This window comes from Grammomys surdaster, unplaced genomic scaffold (genome assembly GCF_004785775.1).
Source record: "Grammomys surdaster isolate TR1022 unplaced genomic scaffold, NIH_TR_1.0 143, whole genome shotgun sequence".
NCBI lineage: Eukaryota > Metazoa > Chordata > Mammalia > Rodentia > Muridae > Grammomys > Grammomys surdaster.
The window spans coordinates 5,387,615-5,408,299 of NW_021604601.1; the positions used below are offsets into that span (position 1 = coordinate 5,387,615).

The 20,685-nt window shown below is 38.7% G+C and overlaps 1 pseudogene; it reads right to left on the bottom strand.

Annotated features, from left to right (window-relative positions):
• Nucleotides 1-231: 231 nt before the first annotated feature.
• Nucleotides 232-1,902, bottom strand: LOC114618604 (annotated as a pseudogene).
• Between the last annotated feature and the right edge of the window lie 18,783 nt (nt 1,903-20,685).

Here is a 20,685-nt window from a genome sequence, read left to right on the forward strand (position 1 = left end):
CCTTCACATATAAACTGTTGAGGTCTGTCTCTGCGCTTGATCTTCCTGGGCATCACCTGAACTGACTGCTCACCAAGACCCACAATACTTCTGCAGTAGAGGATGGAGGTCAATAAGTGGGAGAGGACGTCTTAATTTTTTTTTTTTTGAGTCTAAAGAGGGTTTATTTCCATAAATACCGGCTTGGCTCAAAAAAAGACCAATATACTGGCTAAAAATAGAATTATAGTATCTAAAAAAAATTAACATAACAGAAATTTATTAGTCTCCCCAAAAGCTGGCTGCTTCCAAACTTGATTTAATATTCTGCATGTTTTCCCTCCGCTGCTTGGTAAAGACATTGGCTTCTCCTTTCTGCAGCCGGCGTCTGGCAGCCGCCTTCTGCTGCCTCGTCAGCTGACGCTTAACCTTCTGCTTCACCAGTTCTGGAGGGATTGTTGAACAGCTCAGGGCACTGCCTGCAGATGTAACACTCAACGTTCTTGTTCTACGCTGAGTAACACTACTCATACTGTCTTCATCTCTGAAAGGCCTGAACTCCTTGTTCAATGATGACAGGGCAATCAGATGGGGGAGTTCATCGTCACACTCCTCAGAGCCCCAGGGCTTCTCTGACCTGGCTGGCTATCTTCCCTGGTATCATTTTCAGTTCTATTGCTCTCCTCAGAAAACTCAGTAACAGACCTGTGGGTAGGAACCTGCCTTTCCATTTCTTCTACAGCTTGACTTAATTTAGTCACTTCAAAACTGGACACATCAGCACTCTCCTCTGGTAAACTGTCTCCCTTTATTTGTTTGCTGTCTGTAGATGAGCAGTAACAGGAGCTGCCTGATTCATTTACTGGGTTTGGTTCATTTTCCAATTCTGACTTCCAAACTTCGGCTTTTTCTAACATTTCTTCATCAGAAAACGAGAAGTCAGATTCTTCTTCTGTTTCGGTAATTTTATCATCTGGACCTACTGGATGTAGCAGTTCATCATCTGCTTGCATTTCCTTTGTGTAACCACTGGCAGAGACCTCCACATCAAGAGAATCTTCCCTCCTGATATCACTGAAGGTTGGGTAGAGCTCACTTTCATAGCTAAAACGTTTCATGAAGAACTCTCGAATGCATTTAACATCTCTGTCAAAATACCATTCAGCATTCGGGTGGGAAGTGGAAACCATCTGTGGAAAATCAATCATGGTGATGTGGTCATCTTTATCCAACATGAGATTGAATTCATTGAAATCTCCATGAATCAGACCATGATTTCCCAGTTTGACTATCAGTTCCATAGCTTCATCATACACTGATGCAGGGTCTTCAACATGATGTATCTGACACAGGGGATAACCATTAATAAGCTCCATAATCACTGCATGGCGATTGTAATCAATTGGCTTTGGAACTGGAAATTTCCTCTCATATAACGCCTTCATATAGGCAAACTCCTTCATGGCAGAGAGACGAGATAAATAAAGCCAAGAAACATTATGCCTGTGCTTATGGTAATCACGTTTGTTTTTCAGATTTCGAAAGGAGGTTCTTCCCAGTCTGTGAAGCTTCAGTGCAAATTGCTGCCCTTCTTCATTTGCAACAATGTAAATATCTGACTCTTTGCCAACACCCATCTGGTTTCCAACAGACTCAACTACCTGTCTAGAAGACAGTGTTTTCAGAGCTAGGTAATCATAGCCAGCATTTGTCAGCCGATAGCCCTGGACAGTTTTAGTACGTTCCCATGCTATAAGTTTATGTTTCACCAATTCTCTTAAAATTTTATTACAGCCACCGTGTTTCAGGCTGGCTATAGAAGCAATCAAACTGCAGGGAACGATCTCATGGTTTTTCATGCCCATTTCAACCGCAGTCAGAACTCTGAAGTCATCGCGGCTTAGCCACATTTACCTTCCCCATGCTTGCTCAGTTCCAACACGGACGCTCCCTGGGAGGACGCCACGTCTTAATTTTTTTACCATGTGTATCTGCTGATTTTGTGTGTCAGCTTGACCCAGAAGAGTCATCAGAGAGGAAGGAGCCTCAGTTGAGGAAACACACCCCCCAACTCTGCCATGAGATCCGGCTGTAAGACATTTTCTCAATTAGTGAGCAATGAGGCAGGATCCAAGCCCATGGTAGGTGCTGTCATTCCTTAGGCTGTTGGTCCCGGGTTCTATAAGAAACCAGGCTGAACAAGCCATGGGGAGCTAGCCAGTAAGCAGGATCGTTCCATGCCTTTGCATCAACTCCTGACTTCAAATTCCAGCCCTGCTTGAACTCCTGTCCTGACTTCCTCCAATGATGGACTGTGATCCTGAAGTGTAAGCCAAATGAACCCTTTCCTCCCCAACTTGCTCTTTGGTCATGGAGTTTCTTCGTAGCAATAGAAACTCTAAGACATCGTGACCCAAATCACACCAGAATAAAATGAAATAAATCAAAGCATATCCAGGGAGAATAACGTTTATTCTGTTCTTTCACTTGTGATATTCCAGTTAATGGCTTATTCAGCATAGTCAAGTCATAGGACAGAAAGTATAATGGCGGGTACCAAAGGCTCAGGGTGGGGCTGAGGGAAGTAGAAGTTGTTTAGTGGGTATAGAATTATCCTTTTGCAGGATGGAAGAGCTCAGAGGATAATGGCTGGATTATGTGGATGTTTTTAATTCAATTTAAATGGTCAACTAGGTAAAATTTGTGCTATATGTGTATATATATATATATATATATATATATATATATATAAAGGTCAAACGACTAAAAATTTTATAATGACCCTCAAATAAATGATATTATTTTCCCCAAACAAAACAACAACAAATAAGTTCAGTGCAGTTCATTCCTGTGCTCAGAGCCTCCCTTTGGCTGTCTCATGATGGTGGTGTTTGCATGTAGTGTGAACTGCCCCACCCACCCAGCCAGCTCACTTCCTGTCTTCTTTCCCTAGTTTATTCTAATCAGTCACACTGACTTCTGAGTTAGGCCAGGTCCTTCCTAGAATACACGTGCTTCCTAAGAATATAGGTGCTTGTAGAGCACTCAGAGGTGATGTCAGGCCCTTTGCTATAACTTCCCAAGCCCTGTTTTGTTCTGTGGTGGGAAATATAAGAAACGCATAGCTCCAGCTTGTTTGTCTACAAGGTCTAACATGAAAAGACCGCAGAAGGCCAGTCAGTTCAGAGTCTTCTCTCACCTTTCCCTTCTCTGATGTCAGTGCCTGGGAGGTCACCTTTCTGAGTTTCCCTGTTGACTAAAAGATCATAAAATCTGAAATCATGAATTTCTTATGAAAACTCTTTTCCCTTTTTGCTTCCAAGTGATCATATCCCCTGAAAAGCATTCAATCTTGTGAAGTACTTTGTGTTTTTGGAGAAATAGTTTCATGACTTAAGACCGTTTAAGCCATGTTAAGGAAAAAAGTGTGACCTGTCCTATTAATGATGTGTGCATTTGGTTCTAGAATCTTCTCTTTTCTTTCATTCTCTGCCAAACTCTGTCATTAGGAAATGCAGTCTTTCCTACCTCTACATTTTTCTCTCTCTTGCCAGAATGAAGCTTAATGAACAGCCACTGGGGAGGTGGGTGTTAGTGTTCTGTTTAAACTCCACCTCCACAGTTACCTGGCAGCAGCCAGGTATCCTTCTCCCCACAGTTACCTGGCAAGAGCTGGGTAGGCCTCCCCACTATAAAAGGGGCTGCCTGCCCCTCCTCTCTCTCTTGCTCTCTTGGTCCCTTACTCCCACACCTGCAGGCTGTCCCCTCTCCCCTCCTCCCTTCCCTTCCCCCTCTCTCCACGTGGTCATGGCCGGCTTCTACTCCTCTACTTCTCTGCTCTCTCTCTCCTGTTCCCTATCTCCTGAGTAAACTCCCCATCGTAAAACCGTTTGCTGTGGTCTGTTCCAAGCTGTGCGATAAATCTACAGTGGGAATCCCAATATTAGAAATAACAAAATCATTTAGGTTAAAAGGGCAAGATTGAAATTTTATATTAAACATTTAGAGGCTTCAAAATTGGATTTTTCCTCCTCATATCCTCTTTGTTGCTAATGTCTACACCACATCAAATTGAACACAACATCTATGTTAATAATTCTATTTTGGCAGAAGATAGATTGGCAATTGTTTGCAGAACAGCAGACTATCTCATAACTAGAGCTATTATAGTCAAGTAACCAAAAGGAATAAAATTTGGATGTCCCAGTGGTTCTTGAGCTCTGTTGAGGATACATGAACCCTATGTTCATCCTCTATTAGACAATAAATTATCTCTGAGTTGCTTATTATTATTGTTATTGCTCATTATTTTATCTTATTACCAATACAATGAAAATGCTGCATAAATACTATTCTGTCGAGATCCATCTGTAATTTTTATTGCATATTTTAGACATCTTTAAATCCATATCGGGCACAATTTGTAGGATCTGGAGCTATAAAGGGCTACTTACTTCTTACAACTCAGTATAAAGTCAGTAACCTAATCATGGTGTTGTTTTCTAGCTCTTCAAATATTGAGAATGTTTCAAACCACAAAGATCTTTTTGGACCTATATTGAGAAATGTTTCATCCCATTATTTTCTCATTATGTACAAATATTCTTTTTGTTCATTTATTATTTATAAAAACTTCCAGGGTTGATAGATGGCTCAGTAGGTAACATGCTTCCACATCAGTACGAAGAGCAGAGTTTGGAACACAGTATCCAAGTAAATGTCAGGTAGGCATGCTGGTTTAATTCTTGTATACATATAATTCCAGTGCTCAGAAGCTTGAGACAGGCTCCCAGAGCAAGTTAGATAGCTAGATTGACCAAATCAGTGAAATCTGGGATCAACTGAGATACCCTGACTCAAAACAAAAGGCAGAGAATGAGCAAGGAAGTCAGCTGAGCTCAGACTCTGGGCTCCAGAACTGAAAAAAACATGTACATATACTATAACTTTCTGGTTAGTATTCTACTTAGAAATGTAGCTTGAAAACCATCTGCATCCACTCACAGAGTGACCATTTACCTCATAGTCATGCATCAGATCACAAAGTTATTCTCCATACTTTATCAGATCAGTCCCCAATGGCTGTTACAAATATTTTTCTATTATTAAATGTACTTTTGCTCTTATACACATCTACAGATAAAAGCATCTGTTTCTAAGTTTTGAATATGTAAGTATGTTATTACTATCGATTTTGTTTAGGCGAGACTGAAAAACTGGAAATTTTAGACATCGAAGGCATTGTCCCAATGTATAAAGCAGACATATATGTTATATGGATGGATATGTGGTATATGTTAGGGAGGCAAGCAGACAGAATGAAAGAGTGTGAAAAAATTCCCTGTTACAAAATTTAAAACTCACAACTTTTATAAAACAGTATAATAATTAAATTAAGACAGCCTGGATTAAAATGTGCTTGCATGGATATTTGGTTTAATAAGATCAGATCACACTGTAATTGTCTAACGTGTTCGCTCTGACTTCTAATTCTTATCATCTACAGTATGTGGTTCACTTCAGTTCATTTTTAGTAATTCGGGGATTTATCTGTGCCTCTTCAGGACCTGAGGCAATTATGACAATTGAGACTGGAGAAATGCTTCTATAATGCAGTTTTGATGTGTGTCACCTCCTAATATAAAGATCTTAACCTGGCTAAGATAAATCTCCAATCAGGGCACTAGAGAGAAAGGTTTTCTTTGACGAGTTTTACCTCATTCTGCTTTGGTGACAATATCATATTGATATGATCAGTTTTCTTTTTTTTTGTCCTAAATATCGGAGGAGGAGATTCAGGAGGCATACCTGATGGCATGGCTTGTCCCTGTCAGCTGCTCTGGGTGATTTTATAGGATATTTATATTGAGATAAGGTCAAAGAGATTCTGCTCAATGTGAGTGCAGCTATGCCTTTTGATGTTCAATTACGTGTTCTGATCCAGTACCCCCACTGTGCTAGAAAATAGGCATTTATAGTAGAGTCTGGCATCAACATCTGTACCTTTCAGCCAAGAGAAACCTAAGCTGTGATTATTTATCCAAAGGGTATGTGGAAGGCTCATGGCTGCCCTCCCAAATAAAATGCCTCTCCTCCCCTTGGAAACTCTTCAACTATATACTCATGTGTCTTCTTCACCTTCCATCAGAGGCTGAATATTAGGCAAGTGCTTTTCACTGAGCAAAGAAAAACCCTTTGGTTATTGCCCAGCAGGGTACTTGACATATTCCCTCACACTCGAGACAACAAAAAGGATTTGGGTCTCGAAAGCAGATTATTTGGATTTGTATCATGATACCTTCTAAATGAGTTACAGACTTCTAGAGAATGCATTCCATTTTGCAAGAAAAAAAAATAATCTTCCCCCTACCTTCATAGCATGCTCACCTCCTGTGTACAGGGGAGATAACCCATAGGAATCAGGAAATCGCTGAGTAGATATTAACAAAGTAGGTTTGTATCTAGATTGAACTTCTCAAGTTTGGTAAAGGTAGAAACACGGAGGGTCTGGGGAGGCCAGCTCTAGAATGCTGGAGAAGACCAGGTGTTTCCACAGAACTAAGTTGATCCTTCCTTCATCCCACTGTGCACAAAAGCCTCCATTGATTTGGCTTTTCTCTTTCCTGTGCGCTGAGCAAGATATCTCTGTAAACAGTAATTTCCTATGAACATTTCCCTTACCAAAGGGAAACTTTACGAGTGTCAAATCCAAGAGCCCAGACACCCAGAGCCAAGGTGTCCTACAGTCCCACACGGGTCTCAGGAACTGAGATTCTTGTTTCTTAGGGCTTTACTTTCCCCAACTGTGAATAGTGTGCAAAGTGTGTGTGTCTCTTAAACACTTATAAAAGAAGTCAAAAGGTTGTAGCATGGCACATAAATAAATTTCTGTGCTGATTAATCAAAAATGAGATATATTTAAGTGGAGGAGACACATAAGAACAAGATTTAATATATTGAGAAGAGAAACTGCCATTGCTTCCATGTAATACTAAAAAAAAAAAAGAGAGAGAATGAATTTTGAGAGAATATAAAAGTATAAATACAGATATTTTAGTAAGAAGTGATGAAAATTGGGTTGGTGAAATTAAATGTGTCAAGATACAATGAAAAATAATTAGAGAAAAAGAAACAGTCTCAAGACAGTTTACTTGACAGCTTCTTATGACATCTTGTCAATGTCACTAAAATACCGTTTTCCATCCGTAAATCCTGTACAGTCTAATTTCATAATTACATTTAAATGTAAACATATGATGATACATTTGTGCATATGAGAGAATATGTCAAAGTGAAGATATCCATATTTCTTAGAACTCAACACACCGAGATGTCTGCAGGACACTAAAATAAGCCCATGTGGATGCCAAATGCACTCCATAGGTGTGAGAATTATTTTTAGGTGATTTTAAAAGCAGTTACTTAAAGATCTGAAATGTCTAATTTTGTAAAGAAATGTGTCCCTATGAGGAAATTCTTCTTGTTAATTTCTGACTCTCCTTTCCCTTTTTCATCCCCAACTTCAATCTCCCTATCAGGAAGACATATTTGCGAACAGCACTGGAGAATCATAAAGAAGAAATGGACAGATTTACATCTTGCTACATGTTGGATCCATCCCACAAAAACCTATTTGTAAAATAATTTCTCCCAAGGCACTATTGGTAGATGTTGGAAATTTTAGGGATGGGGCCTCCTGGAAGGCTGTTAACTCAGCAGAGGTGTTCTCCAAGGTAGACTTGGAACTCGCTCCTTCCTCCTACTCTCTGATCCCCAGTCATCTTAAAGCTAAACTGTTGTAGGCCCAGAGGAAACAGGACAAAATGTCTATGCATTGGAAACTCTGAAAGCACAAAACAAAATAAAATTTAGGTTGAATTAAATCAGCCATTTGTCACAGCAACAGAAAGATAGCTAAAATAGAAAAATTCTTGCCAGGTAACATGGAGGGTTGTCACTGCTCTCACTATTTCTGATGTGATGTGGAAGAGCCCTTGGGTTTCATGATTTTAGAATAGTTGGAACAAATGGCCCAGGAAAGGCCTTGAGTGCTGTACTCAGAGCTTAGTAGGTGGTTTAGGCACAAGGGCTCGTAAGAACACAGTACTAACAGGAATGTGGACAGTAATGTGTGTTTATGGGGTTTTGATGGAAATAAGGACTACGTTAGGAAATTAGTGACAAGGATCTTTCTTGCAGTATGTTCATTTTCTAAGAGTCTGTGTAAACCTGAGAAGGTGCTAACTAAGTTAATCTGGCATTGGAAATGTCAAGCCTCCACAGCATTTAAGTATTGCTGGATGCTTTTAGTCACATTGATAGAAGGATTCTGAGCACTGGAGAATACGGTGCATACAAGTTGCCAATTTGGCCAGAGCAGGAGTGTGGTGAGAGGTGCCACTCAAGAGGAGGCAGCTGCTGAAGTCATTAGCACCATGCATTAAGAAGTCAGTCACTGGGCACTAAGATTTTAGGAAGGATACAGAAGGTACCTTACAAATGGTAAGACCCCATCCATCACAGGCTCAAAGGTAGCTTATTTTTGAAACTCAACAGTAGCTTATTTTCAAAGACTTTTTTTTTTTTTTGAGTAAAGAGTCTTAGTGTAGCCCTACAGATTTCTATAGAACCCTCACCTTCAAGGTCATCCAGTGCCACCCACCTGTGACTCCGACTGCTCCAGATCTAGCTCATCGCAGCAGTAAGCCACAGCATTCTGGTTTTGTTGACACACAGAAGGTAGGAGATGAACATTTCTAAAACATTATGTAGCAGAGTTGGAGTCTCTGCAAACAGCTCCTGACAGATCAATGTGCAGAATGTATAAGACTGAGGTGAAAGTTGCATTGGAGACTCCAAGAAGAAAGAGATAATTACTCTCCAAAGTGGGATGCTTGGTAAATGAAGCTGGTTGTAGCAGACATTTGGACCAGGAGAGACTATGTAGCGTGAGGGCAGCCATCAAGGTCACAGCATCAGGGATACCTCAGCCAACAAGAGTGGATCCAGACACCCTGTGTACAGGCAGCCAAACAGAGAATCTCAGCTTAAAGTTTTTCTGTATGGCTTCGCTCTTGCTTTGGGTTGACTGCACCTTTCTGTTTTTCTGGTATTTCCTTTTGGAATGAGAATGTTTACCTTGTGCCACATTGTCTTGAATGTATGTAGCCTTATCTTTGACAGGTACTCATAGCTGAGTTTGCCTTGTGTCCCTGAGAAGACTTAGGGTTTTGTCATTTTGAGGAATACTGTTACTAGTAAGACTTTGGGGTTGTGCAATGAGCATTAACCCTTGGGGACAAGGACAGGATGCTGTAATTTGAATTTTGAATGCCCTGCCCACATCCATACCATTGAATGCTTAGTTCCCGGATTGTGGAGCTATAGGTAGATGGTGGAACCTTTAGAAGTGATGTCTTGAGAATGGAATTAGATTACTGGGATGTGCATTTCAGGGTGTTGCTGAGGGATTTAGTTCAGAATATCTTGCTATTTGCTATCTAGCCTGCATGAGGTTAACATCTTCCTCAGCCATCTGATCTACTTGCAAGGCAGTAACTTACCACAGTCTTCAAGGCAACAGGGTCAATTAGTCATTGACTAAAACTCTGAAGTTGAACATCTCAGGTATTTTGTAACAGCAATGGAAAACTGATTAACATGCATTAGAAATCTAATGTTGGGTGACTATGCTTTACCTACACATCTTATCTTGAACAGAATTCTTCTTTCTAGAAAACTATGGTGTTTAAACCCAGAGATAAGATTGTTTCTTACACATCTACTCTGGACATTGACAGCTTTTTACCCCAGTATGCATAAGATTATGCCTTGCCTTAAGTCAATATTGGCTTTTCACTTGGCATTTTGCCCTCTGGTATGAGATCCTGTAGGAATCCTGGAGAAGAGAAGAGGAAGGATGGGGGAGTGGGAGGGGGAGGGAAAGGACAGAAGAAGGAAGGAATCATTTATTCCCTTAAAATACATTTTAATACTTTCATATAAAAACTACTGTGAGTCACTATTTTATACCATCACTATAATAGCTATTTGCAATATAAATAACATCATGTACTAATAGACACTTATTGCTGGCTTTTTGTGTTTCCTTTAGATCCACTATTTTATAACAGAAGCAATATTGAATACAACTGTTTTTGAGTCTGACAGTTTCTTACTTTCAACTGTGTGAGCCAGGAGTTGTCAATATACAGTTTGACTCTCAATTTAAGATTCCTTTTCCAACCGCTATGGGTTTGCCTCTCCTGCCCTTCAGCAGAGATGAAATCTCAGTCTTCCCTCTGGATACTGTGCACTTCCTCTGCACGTGTTTACCTTGAATGACACACTATGCAAACTTGAGCTTACTTCTTCAATTCTTCAGTGAGTATAAAAGAAAAAAATTCTATTGTATTTTTTAAAATATATTTTGAAAGTGTTCTATTTTTCCTTATTTCTTTTTCTCATTTTGGCGGAAATAAGAGGTTGTAAGAAAACTACAGGGAAATAATCCCATTGTGTAGTGGTATAAAAAGGAAAGCCTTTTCTTTTTCAGATTCTAGAATAAAATGTGGAAAGTATTTGTCTTGAATTTATATTTGGTTTGCTTATGAACTCACTGAGATTGATCGAGGGAAATTTATGGAAATAAGAAAAATAAATAAATAAAAACCCAGTAGCACAATGGGAATCTTCCTTTTGTTACAATGTGAGTCACATCTTTCCCCTGAAGTACTTAAAAGGAGTTTAGAGCACTTGGACTATGTTATTAGCTTTGTTTTCTGAAAGCTAGTTGCTCTTTTACTGCTGTTCTGTCTTGAAAGAAAATAAGAGGAAGCCAATTCCTTATCTCCTCTGATAGTTCAAAAGTTCTATAGATCTCAATGAAGCATCCTGTGCAGTTTCTATTAAAAGGCTACTGGGTAAAGATGTTTGCAAAAACTAAAAACTGAATATCTTTATATTATATTAAGTTGCATTTGAAGATACATTTTGTAATTACTGTGGTGCTAAGTCACTCTATAGTTAGCACTTTGTAAACTATTAACTGTACCATTTATCTACCTGTGGTACAAGACATTTTTCCTCCTCCAGAATTTCTTCATAATTTTAAAGCAAGTAAACTCTATACCTATTAATGTGATTACACATGCACACACTCACAATCTTTTTAATTTTACATCAAAAATTTTTTATAATTTTTTAAAAAATTGAACAAACATGATTTTTAATAATAAATAGTCTGTAATAAATTTAACTCCATTTTGTTACTAAAAATACTACATGTAATAATCCTTCATTAAGGGATTTTATTTATAACATTATATAGTTCAGAGGAATTCTTCAGAACCCTGAGCCAGGGCTTCCTTGAAGAAGCTGAGGCAGATGCTTCCTGAGAAACAGTTTAATTTAAAAATATGTGGCAAGATAGTTTCATATAAGCATCAATAGTTAATAGTTTCATATAAGCATCAATAATTAATCATCAAAGATTAATAATAGATATTGTTTTAGTTACTTTTCTACTACTGTGAATAGAGACCGTGACCAAGGCAACTTAAGGAAGAAAGAGCTGACAGCTGACAGTTTCAGAATGTTAAACTGCATGACTAGCATGTTGGGGGGTGTGGCAGCATGAAAGCGAGATCTTTCCTGAATTTGGGTCAGTAGCTGAGAGTTCAGACCCTTTGTCAGCAAGTGAGAAACAGGGAGAGGCACTAGAAACACTGGGAATGGTTGGGGTTTTGAAAGCTCAAGGCCTGCCCCTGTGACAACTCCTTCAACAAGGCGGCACCTCCCAATCCTTCCCAAACAGTTCCACCAATAGGGGACCAGGATCTTGGCTCTTCAGCACCATAGCTCTATTTAGTAAATGAATGGGAGTCATGAGTATAGACACATAACATGCATTAGAACCCTGAAACGCTGCTGCTTTTCAAAGGCTGACACTGGGCTTCAATGCCAATGAAAAATCTCAATCAGAGTGCAGAGGGCAATGTGATGAAGAGATTTAAGGCACTGAAGAAGGGTATGGAGGTGCTAAGGCAGGAGAGTTACCTTGCTTGTTCTACAATGAGTATATTCTGACAAAAACTTGAAGGCAAAGGATGATTTATACTAACTAGACACAGGGAAGTTTTACAAACCAACACTATTCATTGAAACTTTTCCATTGGAGGTGATAGCACATGTTTGTAACCCTAGCACCTGAGAGGGGCTTGGGATGCAGAAGTGATTTTAGCATAAAGGTTAGCTAGATTATCCAAATCAGAATACTCTAGGTTCCAGAGAGAAACTCTGCCTCAGTACGTAAAATGTCAAGGAATTGAGGAAGAGAGCTTATGGCAATTGATGAATGCACACACACACACACACACACACACACACACACACAAATGCATGAATATCATACACATGTATAGACAAAAATTATGACACATTCTTAGAATATACAGAGGTTGTCTTTTCCACACTGGGAGAGAAAACCGTATTGAACTTGTAGAGATAAGTGTCAAGTAAAGGATATGATTTAAGTCAGTGTTAGAGGCATGAACAGGCTCAGTAACACATAATTTTTATGTACCTGTTTATTTCTGAGACGCAAATCATCCCAGGAAATCTGTTGTTCAAATATTCCACTTTTACAAATTTCATGGGTTTGAATTACATTCTTTTCTTAGGTTAGAATTTCTGTCACTTATAAATGCAAACACCAGTATTAGACTTGTAATTTAGAAAACCTGAAACATATGGGGCTATTCTCCTGATAGTGTAAATGATTTAATAATCAAAGGAATACTTCTGATCTGGAACACATAAACTATTTTTTGTCCAGTTAGGGAAAAGATTAGTAGAAATATGAAATAACTGCATAACTCCAACAAACAAGTCTAAAAATATACATCCGATTTGCATGATACTGCTGAAATAGCAAAAGGAGATGTTTAGACTGTAATGTTCTCCCTGGGAATTGTTGCAAACTCTTAATAAACAGATTCTTGAGCCATTAGAGACATCTATTTCAAGTTGATTTTGTAGGAATTCAGTGAGTCCTCTTCTGTTTCAAAACCTAGAATACTCCTCCATGGCTTTTGGCTTTTCCACTGGTCACATATTATGCCCTATGGGATTTCCCTCTTCCAGATGGCATAGGGGTAGTTCTATCAGCATGACTTCTATATTTTTAGTCTTGTAATCCAACAGCTTCCTACCATTTTTAAATGTCTAACATGTTTAATCTAAATTGTGGTATATTTTGCTTATATCAGGTGCTCAAGAACTTTATAGGTTTCCATGTATGTCATGAGAGTCTTCCTTTAAGACATTCTTTTAGGTCTTCTCTCAGTAAACCCTTCTCTAGCATGTCCAACACGTTACAATTCCCAAGGAGTAGTGAAGAGGATGGACAGTGTGGTGGTTTGAATATGCTTGGCCCAGGGATTGAGTGGCACTATTAGGAAATATGGCCTTTTTGGAAGAAGTGTGTCACTGTGGGGGTGAGTTTTGAGATCCTTTTCCTGGCTGCCTGGAGGACAGTCTTCTGCTTGCCTTCGGAACAATATGTAAAACTCAGCTCCTCCAGCACTGTGTCTGCCTGGATCCTGCCATGATGATAATGGAATGAACCTCTGAAACTATAAACTAGCCCCAATTAAATATTTTCTCTTATAAGAGTCATCCTGGTCATGTTGTCTCTTCACAGCAATGGGAATTCTAATTAAGACAGATAGCTTTGCAAAGCCACATGGTTTTATATATCAGTAAAGTCTGGATACGAAAATCAGGAACAAACACAAAATCAAAAGTAATACAAAATTATAAATAATAAAATAATAGATAATTTGATACAACAGGTATGAAAAAGTAATGCATCATAATTAGGAGAAATAAATTCTACCAACTTATGATTCCTGTCAGATAATGATATTTTACTATATCAAGTTGCTAAAATAAATGTAGAAACAAAGTAATTATGCCAATATATTCATAGGACATTTGATAAAGATGAGTGTCTATTTTTTTCAAGATGAAAACTCTTGGCTGCTTAGAAATAAATGAAAACTTTTGAAATTAAGTTTTACCAATGTTCTAAGGCAAACACGTTTAATCGAGACTCTTGAGTTACGTTTCCTTAACTTAAGGAAGATGAACAATATAGTAATTGTCAGCATTAATATTTAACATCAGTTAGGAATGTATGCTTATTGCTGTGAAGAAGAAAACAAAGTATAAGGGCGAAGAATTGAAGAAAAAGACGAAGATGCCAATATAACATGTATGTGACAATGGATCAATATTCCATGTAAATAAATGAGAATTCATGGTGACTTCCAAATGCAAAACTGACATAAATATTTAGTGTAGCTGGTCTTTACTAATTTGTGCATTTTTCTTTCTCCCCCTTTTCTCCCCCAAGTTTCACACCCTAACACTAGATGGGAGAGAAAGAAGGATAGAGGGGCTGGGGAGGAGATATAAAGGTCTCTGAGTCAAATATCTTTCTTCTTGCTTCTTCTTTGAGTACAACTGCTAACAAACCACAACCCTGAATGACCAACTCACCCCACTCACCCCAGCACTCAATGCTTTCTCTATCTTCACAAATTTTACTAAGGAACTAAAAAGATAAGTGTAGTAGATGGCAATCTATTCCTCAGACAAAACATTATACCATTAAGATGTTATAAAAACAAAACCACCTATAAATTAATCTTTAATCTGTAAGTCTATAATCTACTATCTAAAATATGGTTGAGTTTTAGAAGGAGTGTGTAAAGCAATACATGAAAATAGAATATAGGTTCACAGATTGCTAAGTAAACTTTACTAAGAAATGGAAGTTGAGATGAGTTACCTAGTAAATATTTTATGTCCTGGAATGTTATACCCATGTAAGCAGAATGTTCATGATATATGTATGCACAGAACAAACCAGCATGCACATGTGAGCATGTTATCTCAAACCTACAACAGAAAGAAAGATGACACAATCAATTAAAATTACATGAGAATAACTACACAGTGGAAATAGGAAAATGGTTTATTCTAGGTATAAAGGTAAATGGACCTTAGTCAAAGATGGACCCAAAACAGGAAAAGTGTGTTAAATGTAAAACCCTAAGTAAAGTCATGTAAGGAGGATGACATCAACTGTAGGGGCTGCCATTCTTCCTAGGCATAAGGCAGGACATAGAAGTCAGAAAATTAAGGTCAAAAGTTTGATGTGTTTAGTGATTTATGGGTCAAAAGAAAACACATACAGAGTTAGCAGAGCAATGATTGTCTTGAGGACAATTGCCATCTCTGAAGCCAGCAAAGATGTGATTCTGATATACAAGGGGCTCCAACAACACCTCAAGGGCAAGTCTATGACATCAGAAGGAAATAAAATAATTAAAGAAAGCAAGCAAGCCAGGAACAGACAACATAGAGGTATATATTTCTGTATAGAGGTAACTGGGTGCTTTCTAAATAAATTGCAAATCAGAACAAGAAAGGCCATTTTCTTATATCTGTTTGCAAATGATAGGGTTGTCATAACTTTTTGGATTCAGTAGCATTCATATTTACCTATATTTTTATTTCTCATGTTCTGTCACAGTCAGTGTAGTTGAAATTATTATGACTAGCATTCAATGCTCAGCCTGTACTCTTCCATTCCCTGTACCTACATGACTTGGCTGTCATTAGGAATGGAAGCTAAGAGTCAAGGAAAACATTTAAAATGTTGTGATGGCAGGACTGGACAGGTCATTTGGGGAATTCTGAAATGTTTTGCTGTCTTGATCCATTTTTCATGTGCTTCATAGCAGATTGACATCCTTGTATTATCTCTAAAGTAATTAATTCATTACAACATTCCTAGCTCAATCCCAATGGAAATCAAGAAATCCTTCCCAAAACAGTGGAAGTCAATGCATTAACTCAATATTCCTAATTACTGTTATCATAAACATGCTTGGTTGGTTTTGGTGACTCATAGGCAACAAGAGGACTGAGTCAGAGGTTCTGCCAATTAACAAAAGAAATTATAACTGTCACTGCCAGAGAGAAAGAATGAGAGATATTTATTTTGAGATTTTCTGTTCAAGCATATGGATACTTATGTTCTAACCCTTAAGTATGAGGTAGTTTAAACAGTAAGTCTGAAAAATGCAGGTTTAAATGGTGAGACATTTTCTTACAGTAAGAAAGAAAAAAATTAATGAAAGGAAGTGAAATAGAATCAATTTGAGAGAAATTTCCCTGGATAAAAGAGTAAATTGATAAATAGTTAAAAATTATGATGGCTTTTTATTTCCCAAGAGAGTCAAAGAAATAAAGCAGTTCTGTCCTTCACTTCCGCCATAGACTCAACAGCTTCCAAGTTATTACTTTCCTGAGAAAGGAAAGGACCTTTGATCTGTCAAAAACACGTTAGTTCTTTGTTTTGTCTTGGGACCTCTCATCCATCCCAGCTTGACCTTGAATTCACTGTGTGGCTGATGATGACAATAAACTTCTGATCCTCCTGCCTCTACCTCCTGAGTGCTGGGATTCCCAGCCATTTCACCACATCCTTCTTATTTAGTGATGGGAATTGAACTCAGGGCCTTGACCAAGCCAAGTGAGAGCTGTACCAACAGAGCTTCCTCTTCATCCTTATATTTTGTTTGAGAAACTCAGATGTTTCAGTTTCATTAAAAACTATGATTCAGGGCTGGAGAGACAGCTCAGTGGTTAAGAGCACTAATTGCTCTTTTAGATGTTCTGAGTTCAGTTCCCAGTAACCACATGGTAGCTCGCAACCATCTGTAATGGATTCTGATGCTCTTTTCTGGTGTGTCTGAAGACAGTGATGGTGTATTCATATAAATAAAATAAATAAATCTTAAAAAATAAGGAAAGTTTGGGGCTGGAGAGATGGCTCAGCGGTTAAGAGCACTGACTGCTCTTCCAGAGGTCCTGAGTTCAAACCCCAGCAACCACATGGTGGCTCACAACCATCCATAATGAGATTGGATGCCCTCTTCTGGTGTGTCTGAAGACAACTACAGTGTACTCATCAATAAAATAAATAAATAAATAAATATTTAAAAAAAAATAAGGAAAGTTTATTAAAACAAAACAGAACAAAAAAGCATCACATTCAGTATTGTGATAAAAGAAGACCACTATCTGTATTTAAGATGCTTGAACACAGCTTCTAGCAGACAGACATGTTCAGTTAGGTACTGTCTTGAGATGATGTCCAGAATACCGAGTACACTGGGAAGTCAGCCATGAGCAGTTTTCTTTATAGTCTCTCAAGATCCATGAGATGATGAAGTCTTTATCTGAGCTTTGATACCAGGAGAGCATTTCTCATGAGCTTTTAAGCAGGAATATCAGATGGACACACACAGGAAAGGGATAACCCTGCTTCCTCAGTGTTCATCAAACCTTTCTGTGTGTCTTTTTCTTCCTCCTGCTTGAATTGAACATTAACCATAATATTAATTTCTGTAGCTCAGAATGTACAGTAGACTCCACTTTACATATTTATTTTGCTTTTCTGGGGTTTCAGCATTCAGTTACGACTAGTAAATGTTACGTCAAATGGAATCTGTTTTGTTACAGTTAAAGCATGTGTCTTAGAACAGTATGCTTGAGATGCTCACCTCAGACCTCATCTATCTGTGTTTTTATTCATCTCACTTACCCGTAGGTCATGGCTGCCAATGGCATTACTGCTGTGATCATGTTAAACAGAATGCTGAAGGATAAGCAATGACTAAGAATGTAATCACAAAGAAACAATCAAACAACCCAGATTTAAACCCTTATTGCACCTTCTCCTGTTCCTCACCAGGCTTTTCCCTTTCTCTGTGGAGACACCCAACATCCTTTCTTTCTCTAAAGAGTCTCTTCCCCCCCTCCTCCCTCTTGCTCTCCCCCTTCCCTCACTCTTCCTCTCCGTCCCTTCCCCACTTTGTGGTAAGGCAGGTCTATTGGCAGTGCATTTTCTTTATATTTGGCAGAGAAATTTTTTTGTTTATTAATTTTTAAGAAAAAATCTTTTTCTTTTGTACATGATAATTTCATGAAACATGGAAGTCTAGACTGGTAGTGATTTTAATTTCACAAGTTTAAAATGTCATTCTATTTTGTTCTTGGTTGCTTGGTCTCTGAAGAAAAGTCCAAAGCAATTTTGGTTTTTGGCCACTTGTGAGGAATCTGTTTCTTCCTCCACCTCCTCATGTTCTATCACACTCTCTACCTTAGATGCCCATATCTATCGATATCCACATAGGCTCCTTTACACCATTCTCCTTCTCTGAGTGTCCTGGATCCTATGTGATGTCTCACATTAATTTTGCAAAATTCCCTTCCACTATTATTCCTAAAACATCTCCTGCCTCTTGTTTTCTCCCATCAGCATTCTCGTGTGGCATATGATGCGTCTGCTGTACGTGTGCCATAGTTTATTCATAAATATCCAGTCCTGAGTTTGTTTGACATTCTTTATCCACTGTTTATTTCAGTGGAAAGTTCCTGGCATTTCTTCAAGCTCATCGATGCTTCACCCATGCCTTGTCTATGAAGGAGATCATTATGAACCTTCTTCATCTCCGCCACTATAATCTATATTTCTAGGGTTGCCTTTCATCCATTCCCAGAGTTCTTGTGTGCTTACCAACCTCTGTTCCTAGACACTGTCTCGTTTCTTTCCCTCTAGAACCCTTATTATACAGCCATTCTTATTTTAAATCCCAAGATTCTTAATTTTAGAATCTGCCATAGCTCAGCTTGGTCTTGATGATTGCTTTATGCCTTCTGACTATACTCTTTGCTTTATAGCATGTCTCATATGTTCTTGTTGAAAGCCAGACATGATTCATGGGGTAAAAGGAAGCGAGATGGACACAACGGTATTATGAGGCTGTTTATGTGGCCAGTGGGGCCTGTGGTTACTGATGAGCAGCTCTAGAGTCAATCTTAAATTTCCTCTGCTGTCCTTGTTTTTCCTTCCTCCTCTTGATAGTACATTTTTTTCTGGGGCCTCTTTAAGCAGGATAAGAGCTCACGACACTTTTATCTTCAGTCTCCATAAGTACATTAAAATCCTGTTGCTGTCCAGATGAGCATACAGATAGCAGCCTGCCCCTGCATCCTGGAGTGAAGTCTCACCTTCCAGGGAATATGTCGGACAGTTTCCTTGCTTTCATAGGTTACAGCTGAAGAGTACTTTCCAACCTTACATCTGTAGGGTGTTGAACTTTTCTCTTCTTCCAAGGTACTCGTGCTTTAATAAAACCCCCATCAATGGGGTACCGACAAGACACTAAGTGACTGACTTGATAAGAATGATCTGTTCTCCCTACTGTTGGAAGTATTAGGAGACTTTGCTTTCTCTCTGCTCTTTGCTGTGAGAAGCTGGAGGGCTCTAAGAGGTGAACTTCCCAAGACAGTGGAGCCCCAAGACTGGGTCCAATAAGAGTTCGTAGCTCAGACTGTTGCTATTGGGTTTCCCAAAGATCACCAGTTGCCAATGTTCTCTACAATGGTTTCTGCTGTAGACTTGTGTCAGGCTCTGGCTCCCATTACTGTCATTCTGCCACCAGGTCTACTTCTGGAGCGGTTTCCTCAGGAACTCAACTCTCTGCTCAGACTAAGAAGAGTTATGTGTTTTAGTTGATTGGGATCTTCTCCTGTAATGAGGATATGCATGAGGACCTAAAGACACAGCAAGTGACAAACTGCATCTCTTTTATTGAATATTATAGCAACCCAATTGTGGCATCTCAGTGAGTGCTCATTGCTACCAGAAGGTGGAATTTGGACCTCCTCTGTTTAGAAACTCACCTGTACATTCCTCTTTCTATCCATGCATTATACACAGGAGTTCATATTATCATTTGAAATTCTAGGATAAAAATATAACTTATTAAAGTGCTCCTTCCTTTTTGTGTACATGTTTGCCAATTTCATAATAAAAACATATCTATAGGTGTATACTACTTAAGCATTTGTTTATTTGAGCTGGCTCCAAAAGTCCCATCATTACGGAAAATGAATGTTAGAATTAGGGGTCTGTTTCTGTTTTCTTTTTGTCTTAACCTGTCAGTGGAAGGCAGGGAGGCTGGGGATGCTTCTTACCCTCTATTGTTCATAGCAGTTATTCTGTGCATTTGGATTGCAGTTAAGCGTATACTTTTGCATACACATTTGGAGTCATTGGAATGACGTAATGGCTTTAAGTTTGTATAAGTTTAAGGAAACTCATGAGAGCTTATACTCATGTAAGTATGATTCTCACCATGTCCTCTCCACATACTGTCATTTCTCAGGCTTCTGTGTCTTTCATATGTGATCCTGTAAGTAATTATGTTGCCTTCTAAGTTGCCTTTCTCCTTCTGAAGTGGCGGTTGTACAAATGAGCATTTTAGATGGAATTTACTTTTCTTTCACAGAAAGTAGAGTGTTACAGTCTTTGGCACCTGGCTTTGTTTTTAACTGTATGATGGATTATGGAAATCAGAATATCCTTGATCGTTTATAATCTGCACTGTATGCCTGTACATTCAGTACTGCCCTCACTGTGGGCTCTGTATTGTGCCCTTGCAATAGCGTGGTGTGTGTGTGTGTGTGTATGTGTGTGTGTGTTTGTGTGTGTGTATGTGTGTGTGTGTGTGTGTGTGAGAGAGAGAGAGAGAGAGAGAGAGAGAGAGAGAGAGAGAGAGAGAG